Here is an 18,456-nt window from a genome sequence, read left to right as displayed (position 1 = left end):
TGTTGTCGCAGTAGATGACAGGCTTGGCAGGTATTGGATTCCAAGATCAGAAAGTAATGAACATACCCATCTGACTTCGGACGCAGTGTTTGCGACTGATCTGTATTCCGCTTCTGTAGATGATCTAGCAACTCCCTTTTGTTTCTTTGATGACCACGAGATAGGATGGCTGCCCAAGTAGATAACATAGGCATTGGTGGAGACAAAATCATCAGTGTCGCCAGCCAATCCGCATCGGAATAGGCATGTAAGGACAGAGGATTGTGGCGTTTTAAGAGAATCCCATGAGAGATAGTAACAGCGAGACGAGGTAGCGAAGCACTCTTTTTGTAGCAGCCCAATGATCCTCTGTTGGTCTATGCATGAACTGAGAAAGGCGATTGACTGCATACGCTATATCTGGGCGTGTAAAAGCCAGATATTGAAGGCTTCCAATGACAGTACGATACTCGGTTGCGTCTTGTAACGGAGCTCCTGTATGTAATGTTAGCTTTAGCGAAGTGGCTAAGGGAGTGAGGACTGGCTTTGCGTCGAGCATGTTGGTCTTGGTGAGGAGGTCGACTGTGTGTATTTCCGTTGCATCAAATGTAAGCCTTGCTGTGTGCGGGTGACTTATATGCCAAGAAAGTAGTGAAGCTTGCCGAGGTCTTTAATTGAGAACCGCTGACCAAGCGAATTGATGATATTGTTGATCATAATGTCACTGCTTCCTGTAACGATTATATCATCAACGTAAACAAGGAGATAGACAATATGGTTTTGTAATCGCAGAACAAAAAGGGATGTGTCTGCCATCGAGTTCCGAAACCCAAGAGATAGTAGATATTGTTTGAGCTCCTTGTACCAAGCACGAGGCGACTGTTTAAGGCCATAGATAGCCTTATTGAGTCGACAGACGTAGTTAGGGCGATCTTTGTCGACGAAACCTGGTGGCTGTGTCATGTATACTTCATCAGACAGCCGTGCTTGAAGAAACGCATGGTTAACGTCTAGTTGACGAAGAGACCAGTTTTTGGTGACGGCAATTCCAAGAACAGTTCTCAGTGTTGTAGTTTTGATCACTGGACTGAATGTTTCCGCAAAATCCACTCCGTATTGTTGTGTGAAACCCCGGGCTACAAGTCGCGACTTTGGCCGTTCCTCTGTACCATCAGCAAAATATTTAGTGGTAAAAAGCCAACGACATGAGACTATATTTTGATTTGGCGGAGGTGGAACCAAGTCCCATGTTCGATTTTTAATCTGGGCATTGAATTCCTCATTACAGGAAGCTCTCCATCTCGAATCTCGCAGGGCCTGGTGTATGGTTGTTGGTTCGGATTTGTTTTTGGTTTGGCTTGGACAGAGAGGGTGTATTTCTTATTTGGTTTGCGGATATTGTTTTGGGATCTTGTGGTCATTTTCGGGTTTGATACAGGAAGAACGGGTTGCGAAGGTTGTGTTTCAGGTTGGGAAGACGATGACGTGTTTGCTGGTGGGGGTGAAATTGGATTGGTCATAGATATTTGGTTTACGTTTTGGGTTTGTTGGGCTGGTTGGACATTTAGAGTAATTGGTATTTGGTTTTGTGATAATGGGTTTTGGGTAATGGGTTTTGTGGTAATGGGCATGTCGAACTAGGGTCAGGTTCAATTGGGCAGGAATTTGAGAAATAGAGTTAGGATTAAAACACCTGAGTTTTGGTTTGACGGTGGAGGAGTCCCCGATGAATTCGCCGACGCAGATAGATTGCGATGATGTCGCCACCGGAGGTGTTGACATGTGAAGGTCCAAGCTCAGGGGCGCCATGGGAGTGGGTTGTGACGGAGACGGAGCTTTATGAGGAAGAGGGGTGACAATCGGGATCCAAGAGGTTTCCGGTTCTGATGTTTGAGATGGAAGTTTTGATGGTTGGGTTTTCTTGAATGGGAAGGAAGTTTCGTCGAACTGGACATGCCTTGAGATATACAGCCGGTTAGTATCGTCTTCTAGGCATAGATAGGCACTTTGAGTTAATGAGTATCCAAGGAAGACACATCGTTTTGACTTGTCGTCGAGCTTATGAGAATTGTAAGGCCGGAGCCAAGAAAAACATAGGCATCCAAAGATCTTGAGGTTGTTGTAGTTTGGTTGTCGCTGGAACAGCTTTTGATATGGAGTCTCCATGGATAGAACCGGTGTAGGTAGTCTGTTAATGAGATACGTAGCTGCGGCGAATGCGTAGGGCCAATATTTCTTCGGAACAGACGCTTGAGAAAGTAGTGTCATGCCTGTTTCGACGACATGTCTGTGTTCCTTTCGGCAAGTCCGTTATGTTCTGGAGTATGTGGGGGTGTGGTGAGATGGCTGATGCCGTGCTCTGTGAGGAACGCGCGAAGGGCAATGTATTCGCCTCCATTGTCCGAGTAAAGAGTGGTGATTTGTGTCTGAAATTGTTTCTCCACAAGCGCCTTGTAAGCAATGAAAGTTTCGCGAACTTGAGATTTGCGCTGCAATGGATACAGCCAAGTGTAGCGGGTGAAGTGATCTATTAAAATGAGGTAATACTTGTGGTTTTCAGATGAGAGAATGGGAGAGCTCCATACATCGGAGTAGATTATTTGTAATGGTCGGGTTGTTTTTAGGGTGGAGGTAGAGAAGGGAAGTTTGTGGCTTTTGTTTATGAGACAATGAGTGCAAGGAGAATGTTTGTCTGAAGTAAAAGAAACTGGTAATTGATATTTCGAAAGAACAGAGTTCAACACAGAAACAGAGGGGTGCCCCAATCGGGCATGCCAAGAAATAAAACTGGTTTTAGGAGAAGAAGAAGCAAAGAAAGCTTGGATAGTGTTGGGTTGACAGGCCATTCATAAAGCTCGTCTTTAGTCCGTCCTTGGAGTAATGGGACCCCCGTGCTGAGATCCTTCACCTGAAAATGCGCCGGGAAAAATTCAACAGAGACTTGGTTAGAGTTGCATAATCGGTTACAGATATAAGGTTTTTATGGATATTGGGTACATATAGGACTTTATGTAAGGCTAAAGGACGAGAGTAAGAGGGTAGAAAAAAGAGGAACCCGTTTGCGAGATTGCAAGACCAGAACCGTCTCCGATGAGGACTTCGTCATTGCCATGGTAAGGCTGGTGAAGAGACAAGTTGGCTAGATCGCTTGTTATATGGTGGGTCGCTCCACTATCGAGAAGCCAATTGTTTGCCGGTGTACTGTGGACCAACTGCAACATTAGCTCTTGGCTGCCATGGACTGAAAGGGTTACGGTGCTGGAGTCCATCCGTGTTGTTGTTCCTATTGGCGCCAGTGAACTGAGGGCATCTCCTGGCACTGTGCCCATGTGTACTGCAGAGCTGACAGCGACCCTGGTACGGGCGAGGTGAGTAACTGTCCTGGCGGTTGGTGTAGGTCTGAGGCGACCAGTTGTTGTGCTGCTGCGTTGGTTGTTGTTGTTCCTGGTGGAGTAGTTCCGGTTGTTTTGATTTCGCTGTCCATTATTGGTGTTGTTGTTGCCGCGATATGTGGAGACATTTGCTGATGCAGGAAGCGAGAGAACTGATTTTGAAGACTGCAGTTTAGCTTCATGGTTCAGCAAGCGCTCATGGATCTCAGTCAATGATGGTGGTGTGTCTTTGTTCTCGATCTGATCAACAATTGGTTTGTAATCTTCTGGTAGACCTTCGAGAATAAATTCCACTTGATCCTCATGCTCTAGAGGCTTGCCCAGAATGGCCAACTGATCGAATCTGGTGGTGAGTCCTTGAAAGTAGTCATCAACTGATTGGTCTCCTTCTTCCATTCCTTAAGTTGTTGACGCACTTGTTTGACATGTGCTCTGCTCGGCTTCGCGTACGTTGAGGCTAGTGTGTCCCAGATCTGACTTGCGGTTGTGGCACGAGACAGGAGCGGTTGAATGTTAGGTGAGATCGAGCCAAGCAAGGCGCTGTACACCAACTTGTCTTGGCGTTTCCAGCGTGTGTGTTCCTGATTCACCATTGTCGTGTCTTCAGTGGTGATGGTGGGTGCAGGAACAACGAGGGATCCATCAAGATAGCCAGCAAGTTCATAGGCATCAAAGAGAACATGAACTTGTTTGCTCCACATGAGATGATTGCTGCTTGTTAACTTAGTGACATTAGTCATGTAACGCTGAAGAAGGTCTGGTTATCGAGAATAACTTGTTCGTTGGTTGAAAAAAGGGGAGGTTGACATTTTGGGAGAAAAAAAAATTGAGAAGGCGGCGTTGAAGTGTTTTGATTAAAAAAGGGGGCTCTGATACCATATAGGTTTAGAAGCTTGTCTATTATTATTAACGAGATAGGAGTATATATACATCAGAGTATCTAGGGTACTTAGGAAGTTAATAACGAGATAGGAGTATATATACATCAGATTATCGGAGGGTTCTTAGAGTGGGGTTCTTAGCGGAATATAAGAACCCGTTTCTTAACTTTTAACTAAAAAAAGCTAAGAGCCGGTTCTTAAATAAGAGTTTTAAGAGCCGATTCTAAATTTTTTTAGTTAAAATTTAAGAAACGGATTCTTATATTCAGCTAAGAACCCCACTCTAAAAACTCCCCAATAATCATGTTCTTATGTCTTGCTTTCACCAACGTGACACACGCTGCACATGAAATATTTTCTTTTCTCAACTAATCTTTATTTATATGAAATGTAAGAATACATACAAGATCATGGAATAGCAAAACAACAAGCGACATAATTAATATATTATATAATTAATAGAGTAAATGGAAAGAATTTACTTGATGTTTTAAAGGTCTTCTTTATTAACAGAATATTAATGTTAATTTTCTCCAATCTTTAAGTTTATGTCGCATCATAAGTACCACTATCTTTTGTTGTATAACATTGGTTAACTCCAAAACTAAATCTATAAATATTCGTCTGATTACCATCCAATTAACTGAACCACTTGATATAAATGATATCACTAATTTTTAACTATTGAAACAATAGTGCCGTACAATAAAGATAATACTCCTTCCGTTTCTAAATAAGTGTCACTTTGATATTTTCCACACAGATTTAAGAAAAATGACGCAAATATATGTAAGTTGTTATTAATTACACCTCTTTAACCAATACTATTTGAGATAAATAAAATTATTTATAAAATCAATGCAGTTTGCAATTAATTTTTAGTTGAAAGTAAGTATAATTTGCATTGAAATTATAAAGTGACATTTTTGTGCAACAAGAAAAAAATGTTAAAATAACACTTATTATAAAACAGAGGGAGTATACTGGTCAGAACCATCGATTTGTCCATAGTGGTTTCGATAATTTCAATAAAAATGGTGTGTTCCATTATTCCGTACCAACCAAAATATTGTATCGAATTATGAATGTCTAGTTCTTCTTCACCATTGCGATTGATATTTCTATCATTGTCTTTTAAACAATTCTTATCATATTTCAACGGCCAGAAATGACTGAACGCCATAATCTCATTTCAACGGCCCAATTAAAAATCCAACACACTAAAAATATACCTAATCCAACTTTAAAGAAAAATCGAGACCGCATCCTAATTCGTAAAAGCCTCTTCACCGGCTTGGTCTCTGTCGCTATATTCTTCTACTCTTGGGCTCTTCCTCTTCCTTGTCTCTTTCCGAGAAGAGGCGATTACCTTATATGCTTTCATCACCATCCAGAACAGTTCATACTGTTTTGATGGAATTTGATCGTCAAACGATTTTCACAGTCCTAGTATACATTTGAATAATGGGTAGATTGCATTGTTTAGCAATTCGTATCTCCGAGCAACTCTTGGTTTTGGTTCCTAATTGTTTACTCTAGTTCTTTCTAATTATTTATTAGGCATGATTTTTATTTTTAACAAAAAATTAACTACTTTACTAATTTATATTAGAATACTCATGTTTTTATTTTATTTTAAGAACTTCTTAAATATTCTTTAGTATAGTCGTAAGCCCTTTGTAAAAAAAAGATGAAGAAAAATAAGTTTGAGAAATTTTCTGGATAATCCTTTTTTTTTTAGTTTTTCTCACGAAAATAGCCATCAATGAAAAAAATGATCAAAATAAATTTTATTAAAAGGTAAACATGTATTTTTACCCTAGGTTTAACTAATCTAGACTTTAGGGCTTAGAGCTAAGGGGTGAGGTTTTGAGGATAGAGTTTCAAATTTAAAAAAAATAAAAAATTAAAATTAAAATTTTCAAAATAAAAAAGAACTATTTGATCATTTTCTTTTTTGAAAGCTATTTTTGTGACAAAAACTTAAAATGACAATTTGAGATAACTGTCCAGTAAGTTTTCAAAGTTCGTTTGAAAGTTAGACAAAAAAACTTCGTTTGAAAGTTAGACAAAAAAAAGTTCTAGTGGGTGCATTCAAGTTAGAATCTAAAATCATATGATTTTTATTAAAATTTTAGATGTTTAGGTGAGCTGGAATTTTATAATGATTTTAGTTAAACCCAAAAAACTCATATAAAGTATGATATTTGAGATTTTATTTTATTTTATTTTTAACTAAAAAAACCAAAACATTCTAAAATGATTAGAAAGAATCAAAATTTTAACTTAAAATATTTTCAATAACAGTAAAAAATAATTAATTCAGATTTATATGACAGTAGATATGTATGTCATTTTAATACAATTGAATACACCCTCCCCTGGTACATATATATTTTCTTGAAAAAATCTGTTACAGTTTATGTTAATTGCTACAATTTATGTCACTTTTGCTGTCGTATTAGTTCTTGCATCATTCCAGCATATGCCTCTAGAAAAATATAATTCAATCATGTAATTTTTACCTTTGAATATGTTGGAATATTTTGATAGTTAAAATTACACAATATCGTACTCCAAGGAAATATACAATCGTTTTCTTACTTCAAAATAGTTGATAAAAATCTACAAATTTTGTCATTAAGACGCATATTCCATTTTTTTTAATACATGATAATTATGCTATTACAACTATGAGAAATATTACAGACAATTCTACAGCCGACAATTCTACCTGCCGTATAATGATTCACGCCTGACTGCATCACCTGAGCTACCATATCGGATCCACACTTGACGGTATTCTTTGCGCCATGTTGTAGATCTCTTGTAAACCTTTTCTCCTTTAGTTCGCATAATTCCGCTTTCTCCGGGAATTGAAATCCAGATCTCTGGTGTAGAAGCATTAATGAACCCTTGGTTAAACCACTGGACCAGGGGGTTTCCACAACGCATATTCCATTTAAGATCAGTTTCTTTTTATAAGCATGACTGAGACAAAATTCTATATAATCAAGAGAAAAAATTTAATTCTAAAAATTTCATGTCATAGTCGATCTATTGATTATTCTTTTTAACAAAAAAAATTATTAAAAAATTGCTGATGTAACGTGGTATAATACGAATTATGTCATTGAGATTTTGTAATATTTTAAGATTTCATCAAATTTATTATCGTATCAAACTTTATCACAAAAAATATTTTGTTTAAAAATAATTATCTAAACAAAAATAACTAAAAAGATTCTCTTATATATTTATTTTTATTATGATATAAATTTTAAAATTGTAAGTAATTAAATATTTTTGTGTTATAATTAAAATATTTTTATAAATTGATATTAGCTAAATTTTCTTTTACATATATATATTACGTATATAAAATAAAATAATATATATTACATATATAAATTCAGAAGTATAATTAAACCACTGCACTAAATAAGAAATATATCATTTATTTGAGAAAATTTATGTTTACCACTTTCATAGTACCACTTTTCATTTTTACCACATCTAAAGGAACATTTTCAAAAATATCTTATTCATTAAGTGACAAAACACTATTATACACTTGCAATCTATATATATAATAAATCATTATTTAAATAAATAAAAATTAAAATATTTTTTTTTATGTTTTCGAATTATACTTTTACAAATTCAAACTTTTTTTATTTTTTTTTTACTTTTTTCAAAATTTCTTTTGAAAATCGAAAATTATTGTTGAAACTATTTTTTAAAAAAATATTTTATACTTTTTGAGTATTTATTTATATAATTAGAATCCTAAAATTCACCTTCCAAAAACCCTACTTCACCCTCAACTCTAAACCCTAAGTCTAGGTTAGTTAACCCTAGGGGTATAAGTGTCTTTTACCCTTCATTAAAAGTGAGAGTAAAAGTGATTAATGTAAACATGAAAGTGGTACTATGAATGTGGTATTTGTGGCAATTTCCCAATTTATCTCCTAAATTATAGATTAATTTAAAGTAATACACATATAAATAGCACAAACTCATGGAATGACAATACATTTCAAAGAAATTTGAAAGAAAAATAATATCAATAAATATATAAAACATACAAATTCCTTTAAAATTTCAATAATTAAATTAGATCAATATGTATTTATTAAAAATAAAAAAATTATTTTACTGATTACTTAGTATCAGATTATAGTTAATGTTACTTTTATTGCAGCTTTTGAGTTTATTCCATCAAACATACAAATTATTTATCAAATACGAGATGATAAAATTAGCTTAAATTAATTATGTGTAAAAAATTTAAATATAAATTATATAAAAGTATTTTTAATCTTACTCCCTCTATTTTATAATTGATGATATTTTGAAGAGTTATTGATGTTTCAAAATACATAATGCTTGATATTTTTTAATTAGTTTAAAGGTCATTGAAAACTGTGTTACCCATGATGTTTTATATTATTTTTTATGATTGCTTGAATTAGATTTATTTTATATTTTAGTGTTAATTTTAGGAAAATATGTATGTCTTAATTATTTTGCATTCATCTAAAACATCAACTATTTTGGAACAGAAGAAGTATTTCAAATTATCAAACAACTAGATAGAGACATGCGCAGGATGAGAATATCATAAAAAATACATCAATTAACTATATATTTTCGTTCATAGTTTGTATCTTATAATTATAGAAAATATGTATCATATGTAATATTCAAACTATACGCACACTAAACACATAGTACGTAAAACTGAAAAAATGCATTATATTTATATAGCAAACTTTTGGATCTGTCTCTTATAATACTGCCCATGACTTTATAAATATATGAGCTTAGCTTAATTCATAATGATGGCCTCTGCTCCACTATGAGCTTATAATGTTAATCTTCAACATGAATTTGAATGGCTTCACACCTGAAGTGAGACTTATAGTTATTGCAGTCATCGTCAATTTTAGGACTCGTAAAGAGTAAAAATCCATTTTTATTGGAAGGAATATAGGAATATGCGGGTCTTATAACTCCTCTTATGCCCTGAGCGTTTTACCTCAACTGAAGTATCTACTTAAACCGAACCGGAAAAACCGAAATCGAATCCGAACTGTTATACAAAAATATATGAACGGGACTTATGAGTTTAGTACTTTGGAGTTTGGTTATAACCCGAATCGAATCCGAATTAGGATCCGAAGATATCCAAAATTAGTTAAATATGTTAATGTTTTATATATGTTAAGGTGATTTAGATATTTAGAGTATTCAAAATATTTTGTAGTTTGTTTTATTTTTTTATTTTAACTCCTTTTAGTTAATTTAGTTAGTTTAACTAATTTTAATTATATTTGCAAATAATTTATATATTTTGAATTTATTTTGTCAATTTTTGAGGTTTAAAATATATATATTTTGGACGATTTTAAACATTGGTTACAATCCGATCCGGACCTAACCCCGAAGGAACCGAACCGAACCCGATCTGATAATTAGTAAAACCCGAATGGACTTATGAGCATAACACCGAAAATCCGAATCAACCGAACCAAAAACCGACGGGGCCACCGAACGCAAGACCTAACTCCTCTTATAATAATGCGTCAAACAAAAAATAATTACAAATATTTAGCTAATTAATATGTGAACATATGATTGTTAATTTCACGAAATTAGAATATACTATCAATACATTAAATAGCCTTATGAGCAAATCTTAATTTTAGTTGATTCGTTTGACCAAATTTCTTTTCCATATTTATATCTGTGTTATTTCTTGAATGCGCGCACACAATCCCATTACTAAACTTACATAATTGATCTAAATAAACATAGAAATAAAGACATAATGATATGAATTAGTCCTATATGAGGAGAGATTCACACTGACACAATTTAATAGTCCCATAACTTCGTAACAAATTCATAGTATACTTCGTAGACCATTCCAAAACTAAAATAATTCGGTCACATGAAATATAAATTCCGGTTATACTTATCACATATGTATATACACAAAATATACATGGCTCATAATAACTAATATACATGACTATGAGTCTGTATGAGTCGACTCACTAGAGTGTTAGCATGTGAATTCATAGGAGCAAATATGCCATTGTACGTGTAATAGCATATATTAAGTTAAAGTGATCTAAAACATTGTCATAGTTTCGATTAAAGATGTAGCTACGTGTGTAGTAGCAAGATTTGGAATGTATCTTTACTTTTATAGATTAGTTTGAAGGAGATTCGTAAGAGATTCCATTATAGACAATTTTAAGTATATAATATTACTTCGTAAGCAAGATCTAAATTCAAAATAGTTAATAAACTATTTAATTCACATGTGATATATATATAAACATCAATTTATGATATATATACAACACATGTAATATATGTATATCACGCAACATGATATTAGTCTGTAATAACTTCTTACTGATAACTCTAATATAGTATTCATGAGAGCCTATTCAGTTATTCTCATTAGAATGATTCTGCTTCATAGTAGATGTATAGTAGATCATGATGTAGAACGTGTAACAATTATATTTAATGTTCATATTGGATTATTAATGCATCTACTTAAGCATATATAGGTTTCGATAATAGAATTATCATGTGGCTACAAGTTTGTGTAGTATGTAATGATTGATGTATCATAGGTATCTTATGAGATGAATTGAGTTGGAGATTGTAGAGTCGTAAGTATTTATGGTAGTGACCATTTTTATGTTAAGTTATAATTTCTTTAGAGAATAAATGTTACATTAAGGTTTGTCCACAGTTATTTAAAGCCGTCACGTAAGCAATAAGTAGATGTTAGGTGTTGACAACTCGCAAGTTCATATTGTAAGTACAAAATTGAGGTTACAACTTTTAAAAGATCCTGAAATAATATATAGAAGATCTTATCACAAAAGTCAGTTCATATTTTTGCTTACGAAACAAATTCCGAAATCAGAAGTAAACAAAACTAAAACCGATTTGATTAAGCTAAACTAAAGTACCAAACCCAAACCAATTGGCCGGCCACTCATTAACAATTAAGCTTCCCTTAATGTGGCACAAGCTCTGGTGAAATATGCCATATTTGTGTCAAATCAAGAGTCTATGTAGGCACCGGCGTTTGGTTACTCGTTCTGTGTTCGTGTCGGCTTTTTCAAGTTTGGATCCACTTAAGAACTGAGGGAAATTCGTTCAGATAGTTCTCAGTTTAGTACGAATAGTAAAACTAAGAATTGGTTAATATCCGGAAAATCGAGTTCCGTTCAATTAGGTTTTCAAAAGTAATTTAGATAAAATATTGCCGCAAAAGAAAAGGAAATCAGGCCTTGGCAAACACGTTTGATGAACTCGTGTTTGCGAGATGGCCACCGATCATGAAACACGCTTCTTCATCTAGCCATATGCTGAATCTTGGTTTTTGGGATCGTGTCAGGACATTTAATACATGTACTAAGATTCATCTCGATAAAGAACTTCAACGTACATTACAGTTTCTATAGTTTAGCCTTGTGATTAGTATCCTTTATTACCCTTTTATCAGCAATTGTTTTACAAAAGTTGAAGAAAAGAAAAGCTAAACATAACAGATTTGTCCAACGTTTAAAAGGGCTTCATGTGGAACATGTAAGATAGCACTATTCGCCCTACACATCTTAGCAAGAAACCGGTAAACATAATTAATGGCTATCTTCTTTGGAACCAATGATCCTTTTCTTGCTTTCACCACAGTGTTTCCCATGATATGGACAACCCCTGTCTCTTTACAAATCTTTAGAAACTCCAACTCATCCTCCCTTCTTCTCCACCGTGTAGTTTGACTGAAACTCATTGCGCTATGCGGTGTGAATCAGCTGGAACTATAGCGGATTCGGTGTAGTCCACCATCGATGAAAACATAACCATGTTTTTATTGTGGTTGTTGTTGTTGTTACGTATCAATTCATCTCTGGACTCTTGTCTATGGTTAAATGAATAAGGGCTATAGTTTGAATCTGACTCCATCATTGTTTCGGTTTGGACGAACGAGAAGAGATTATCGAACAGTTTGTTTTCAAAATCGTCGTCTTTCCTGTGTAGATCTTTGTAACCATACCTATAAAAAAGTTTTTAGAGATTTATAACGGTCTTAAAACACTTTTTTTTTTTCTAAAGAACAGAGAAGAAGAAAGGATAGTACCTGGTACGCAGCGGAACATTCGGAATGTCTTTGGTCCGATTCTCTTCACAAGAAACCTTCTTCTTGGGACAGTGTATACCGGGAGGTTCTTGACGCATACAAACACTACGACGGAGTGAATCGGGGGAGGTTAGTGATAAAATGAGGGAAGATGCGAGGGACACACTCGCTAGTTCCGAGTGGATCAACCCGATCCCGGGGACACGTACAAGCCCAAGGCTGGGACCGAGACCGAGGATCCAACTCATGGAAACTCTACTGTGCACTTCAAACTCATACTTCTTGACTGTTACGTAATTCCAAACAAACATTACCAGAAGGGAGATGGCTGCTATCATGAGCGGAACCCATCCTCCTTCATTGACCTTTAAGATCACAGCCGAGAAGTACGACAATTCCACCACGAGGGAGAGAATGGCGAATACAAGGACAAAGATCCAGTGGCGCCGCCACACGAGAAGCATGGTCAGCACCATCAGTAATGTAGTCACAAGCATCACGACCACAACCGCAGTTCCTAATATTCGCCAAGATACCAAAAACAGTCAGATAAATACAAAATCTAACTAACAATGCCAAACCTCTAGTCCTGTACATCTTACCGTATGCATTTCCGATCTCGGTCTGGTTCTTGAAACTAGCAGTGACGGTGATGCAACCAATCATGAGTATCCAGTTAATATCAGGGCAATAGATCTGACCTAGGAACTTCTTGGAAGTGTGAACAATTTTAACTCGAGGGAAACATCCATGAGACACGGCCTGTTTGATTATCGAATAAGTCCCTGAGATGGTAGCTTGGCTCCCAACGATTGCAGCTCCGGTCGCCACTATTAACATCGGCCAATATACGCTTTCTATGGGGTCAAAGCAAAAGAGAGTTAGTTAGATGAGCTTCCAACTTAAAACTACATGATAGTTGTTTGACCATTAATCTCAGGATATCAGACCAAATATCGACTAGATTGGAGTTTTCGGGCTATGATATCATATTAAATCAGACGAGTTTCCAAACAAATGACGTAACTAGATTGACTCATATCCTTTATAATAATTAAGATCTTTTTTAACTTCTAACATGGGACTTTGTCCCTAATAAGAGCTTCAGTATTCTGGAAGAGCACACTATAAATTCAAGACTAGTAAAGCTTTTGAAAAAGGTTAGGACAAACCAGGGATAGATGCATAGAAGGCGTCTTTATAATGTTCCTTGTGGTTCACAAGAAACGCAGCTTGTCCGCAGTATGCTAGAAGAAGACAAGGGAATACAAAAAGTGTAAAAGCTAGCTGTATCGCTTGTAAAGGGAAATAAGAAATGTCCGCGAATAGTGCCTCCGTGCCTACAATTTTTTCAAAGGAAACATTTTAAAGATAGCTTCCAACTTCTGATGTGAGACTTTGTACCTATTAAAACATTTTAAAGATAGCTCTAAAGAAATCTCTTTGAAGCTACTTTTACCTGTTATGCTGAGAAGAATGCCACCAAGCGAAATCCAACCATCTCGCCCTCTTCTTTTGAAGTACAAGTATATATATTTTGGCGAAAACGCTTTTAAAACGCTTGTATCGTGTTTGCAGATGTTGTATATGCCAGTGGTTCCAATGAAGAGGAACCAAATAAGAACGATAGGCGCAAAGAGCACCCCACCTTGTCCGTACCATAGTGTTGCATACTGAACAGTCCAATTAAAAGGATGACAGACACAAGCACAACGATGTCTGCCAAACAAAAATGATCATAGCAAGTGAGCAAAAACAAAAAAGATATGAAAACTGAATTTGCATGTTACCGCTGCTCATCTTTGGATTGTTGACTCTGATCCCACCAGTGGCTGAAAGAACTGTTAAAAAGAAGGTTTTATAAACTGAAAGGTCTGAGTGAACATGTCAAGAAAGAAAGGGAGAGAAGCTTCTTAGTTACCGGAGATGGCTGGGGTTAGGATACCATCACCTATCATCATACACGTCCCTATAAGAACAAGACAAGAAGTGCTCTCTTCTTGGAATGTCTACTCTCCAACCACTTCTTTGTTTTAGCAGCAAAAGATCCTTCAGCGACTGAAGTTCGACTATAAGTCGTGAGATCCTCGTCGCGCTGCGTGTTTGATTCGGGATGAGATTCACGTTAGCATGTCTACAAAGCAATGAGTATATAGCTAAGTCCCACCTGCACACAAACATTGAGTATAAACTAAACCGGTTTGGTTAAAAACAATGATCAAGCTTTTTAAAAGCTTACCTTGACCATTTCATTAGCTTTGCAGACAATGAACACATACTTTATGAGAGGTATAAGCAGAAGAGAGTAAATGATCAAAGAAAGAGCTCCGATTACATCTTCACTATCTTCAATTCCATCAGGGAATGTATTGTAGAACACATACAATGGAGAAGTCCCTAGATCGCCATAAACTATCCCTAGACTTTGGAATGATAGTCTCAGTAGCATCAACATCGAAAAGCTCTGATGAAAAAAGCAAAAATTAAAAAAAACCTAATCTTTTTTCCATTTCTCAAACTCTCTATATGAAACCGAAACAGAGTAAAATAGAGTAAGTATTACTTTTTCTCCGTGCATGTCCTTGAGCATGTCAGCTTCTTCGTCCATGGGTTGATCGAGTCCCTCCTCAAATTCCCTCATAAGTTCTCTGTCTCTTTCTTCGATCGTGCTTTCTCCATCTGTAACAGATGCTTCTACCCTTTCTGCCATCTTTGTAATCTTGATATGAGACCAAACTTGAAACTCTTTTAAGTTTTGACATGAATATAAGAAGCGACTCGAGTTATTACAGAGCACGTATGTCTTTGTCAACTCTGGTTCTGTCATGGAATTGAATAAAGGCTACACCGGAAGAAAAAAAAATTCAAAACTTGTTGAAGAAAGCGACACCCCCTTTTATAAGAATTCTTTAAATTAGAAATAAAGAGAATCAGTCAAACAAATGATAGTTTGAAAGACGTTGACAAAATTAAAAACGAGTGGTATATACTTTTCTGCATTCAAATATTGGCATATACTTCGATTTCTGATTGTAATATCTATTGACAAAGCAATCATAAGTTATTGACACCGTGTGAAAATGGTTGTGTATTTTCCTTGGTGTGTTTTCACCAACCTGACAGTCTGACACATGCCGCACAAATTTTATAATCGTGTACCATGAAATCCTTTTTTGGTACACATGTAATGGGTCGTATACTCATAATAATAAAATACTCTTTTCTGTTTTTATATAGATGACATTTAGAATTATTCGTACAGATTAAAAATAATAATTATCTTATAAAAATAATCCTTAACTATTTAGCCAACTACAATTTCGATCAATGATAAAATAAAACATAAACACAAAACATAAATGGTTATATAATATAGAATTAATATATTTTGTATAAAAACTTAAGAATTTTATTTAATTTGAATTATTTATTTATTTACCTTTTTTAAATATTAATTTTTTTTTTACGAATCAAATTGGATATATGATTAAAAATATAAAAAAAATCAAATATCAAAATGCCGAAAAATTCGCATGGAATTAAATTATTATTCAGATGAAACGGATCGGATCACAAATATTTCAAAAACCTAGATATTTGATTCGTGTTCATCTTTAACGCATATACATCTCTTGCAAAAAGAAAAGATTTTAATATCAGCTTTTATATAATATTATTAATTTAAGAACCATCAGTCGGAAAGACCCAAGTTAAACAAACAGTCATCTTGATCGGATATGCTAATAATATCTCTTCCTTTATAAAATAAAACTGACAATAGAACAGTACATGTATACTCTTCACACGACCCAATTATAATCCAGAAGTGTACGAGTATATATTCCTATTGTTTATAAATTAAAAGTGTATACTTCTATTGATTGAGCAAGTATATATACGAATTGTGATGTACATAGTAGATGGCCAAAGGTTAGTTATTGTTGCCTTATTGGTTGCCGATCGTGATGTTATGAGTGCTCATACTAACAAGTATTGGTTAAAGCAAACAAATTTTATTATCTCAATTATGGTTAGTTGATTTTAAGGTCTCTAGATGAAAAGGTTTAGCTTTTAATACACCAACAGTAATTTGTAAGCTGTTAGGGTATATGATAAAACATTAAATGAACAATTCCATTGACTATATACAAGTCTATAACCAATCGTAAACCACGCATAATACGTATATAAAAACTGATATTTATACGGTTTGTGTGCACGCATGTAATAGAGAATCTTTAATTGTTTATATTCTGTTTATTTTATTATGATCGAATTGTGCTCATATGAATAATTAATGACATTTTTTGCTTAAAAGATAAAAGATAAACGTTTCTTAATTTCCAATTTTACCAAAAAGCATGTACTAGAGAATTTTTTTAAACTTAATTTCGTGTGGTTAATATTGAAACATTATTACGATATGTAGAAATAGAAATAAAGGTAGACTCTGTCCTCCCTCCGATAGTGTTTTTTCCTGTGTCCAAGTGGTTCACGGTATTTCCAAATTCAACTTTATTTTTATTAATTTATTAATTCGAAAATGAATTAATATTATTGATTTTGTGGAAATACTATGAAGAATTTGACCCAAAATTAATAAAATTGTGGGGTACTTTTATATTGAATTACATGACGGGAAACAACAATCAAAATGCGTTATAATTGATTAACGGAAAACATTATTCTATCACGTCAATTTTGATTTGAATACGTGGAATATTTGATGGTTTGAAACTGAAAATTATAGTTCACACAAACCGTACTGGTAGGAAATATATAAAACTTGTTCCTACTTTTGTTTCTTCTTTCAATTTGTCACAAACAATCTATCATAAATAATTCGGTTCATATGCTCGCTTACCAAGCAAAATTAAATTAACATAAAACTAAAACGGGTTTGGGTAAGTTAAATACCTAACCAAAACCAATTGGCTACTCCCCTAGTGCTCTACATTTTTTCCTTAATATGGCACAAGATCCGATGAAATATCCCTTTTTTTTTAATCAAATTAATAGTTTCATCTGTTAAAAAAGATTATGTTATACATGAGCTGCTTCATGTACATGTAGTAAACCAGTAATTTTCTAGTTGCAAAGAAGCTAGGATGTCAATGCACAAAAATTGGTAGACTTCTCTAGCTTCCGTGACTTTTGACCAAGGCCTTTACATTAAAATTACACCCGCTTATAAAGAAGGCTCTCTTTGGAACTACATCATAACAAACAGCTCGCTGCAGATTTTAATCGAACAGAGCTCGCTCAAGGCATACATAAAAGTGGAGATAAATTTACAGAGATTGGATCCTCAATAAGGAAGATTCTCTGGTTTTGAAACTGATGGAGCCCTTGCACAGAAAAAGACCAGATTCTTCTATATACGCTTGTCCCATTCATGATTGTAGTCAGCATTTGTATGAGATACTATTTTTTTGGTGTGCTGTTTTGGCTGTTACACAAGATAGGACAGAATAGTGTACCATTATGGAGCATGAATGTACCCAAAAAGACATTGAAACAAAATTAGATCAAACGTTTCAAACAAAAGGAGAACAAACAAAAAACGCTCAAGCGTTTAGAGATACATCAAGTTCTCAACATCATCCATCCAATAACGTCCCACTTTGTTGTTAGATAACGGCTTGATGATTTTGTGATTTCAACTTTTCTCATATGATTCTTTTGTATATTGTTAAGAAAAATATAGAAATGAGTTATTTCTTCTGGGCCGATGCTAATGTTGCGAGTTCGCCTACAATACCTTATATTTTGAGGTACAAGGATAACCCCGCCTTTTCTAGCTTAGTTGTACCTTGTGGCTTCAAACTCAAGTTAACGACCATGGGCATGTGAAGATTTTCATTGAGAAGGAGGCAACACTAAAGTCTTACTCGACCACTGATTCTTCTCTGCATTTTCAATAACCCATACTTTATCACACCTTCGTTTTCAAAAACATCACCATCGTTTTCAAGATAGGATGTTTTAAAAAAAGGCTACTCTTCCATCCCATTCTAAAATTTCATTC

At 34.7% G+C, this 18,456-nt stretch overlaps 1 pseudogene; it reads right to left on the bottom strand.

Annotated features, from left to right (window-relative positions):
- Nucleotides 1–11,751: 11,751 nt before the first annotated feature.
- On the bottom strand, nucleotides 11,752–15,138 carry LOC106421302 (annotated as a pseudogene).
- Between the last annotated feature and the right edge of the window lie 3,318 nt (nucleotides 15,139–18,456).

Source organism: Brassica napus, unplaced genomic scaffold (genome assembly GCF_020379485.1).
Source record: "Brassica napus cultivar Da-Ae unplaced genomic scaffold, Da-Ae ScsIHWf_2357;HRSCAF=3043, whole genome shotgun sequence".
In the NCBI taxonomy this organism is placed as follows: domain Eukaryota; kingdom Viridiplantae; phylum Streptophyta; class Magnoliopsida; order Brassicales; family Brassicaceae; genus Brassica; species Brassica napus.
This window is presented reverse-complemented; position numbering and strand designations above follow the sequence as displayed.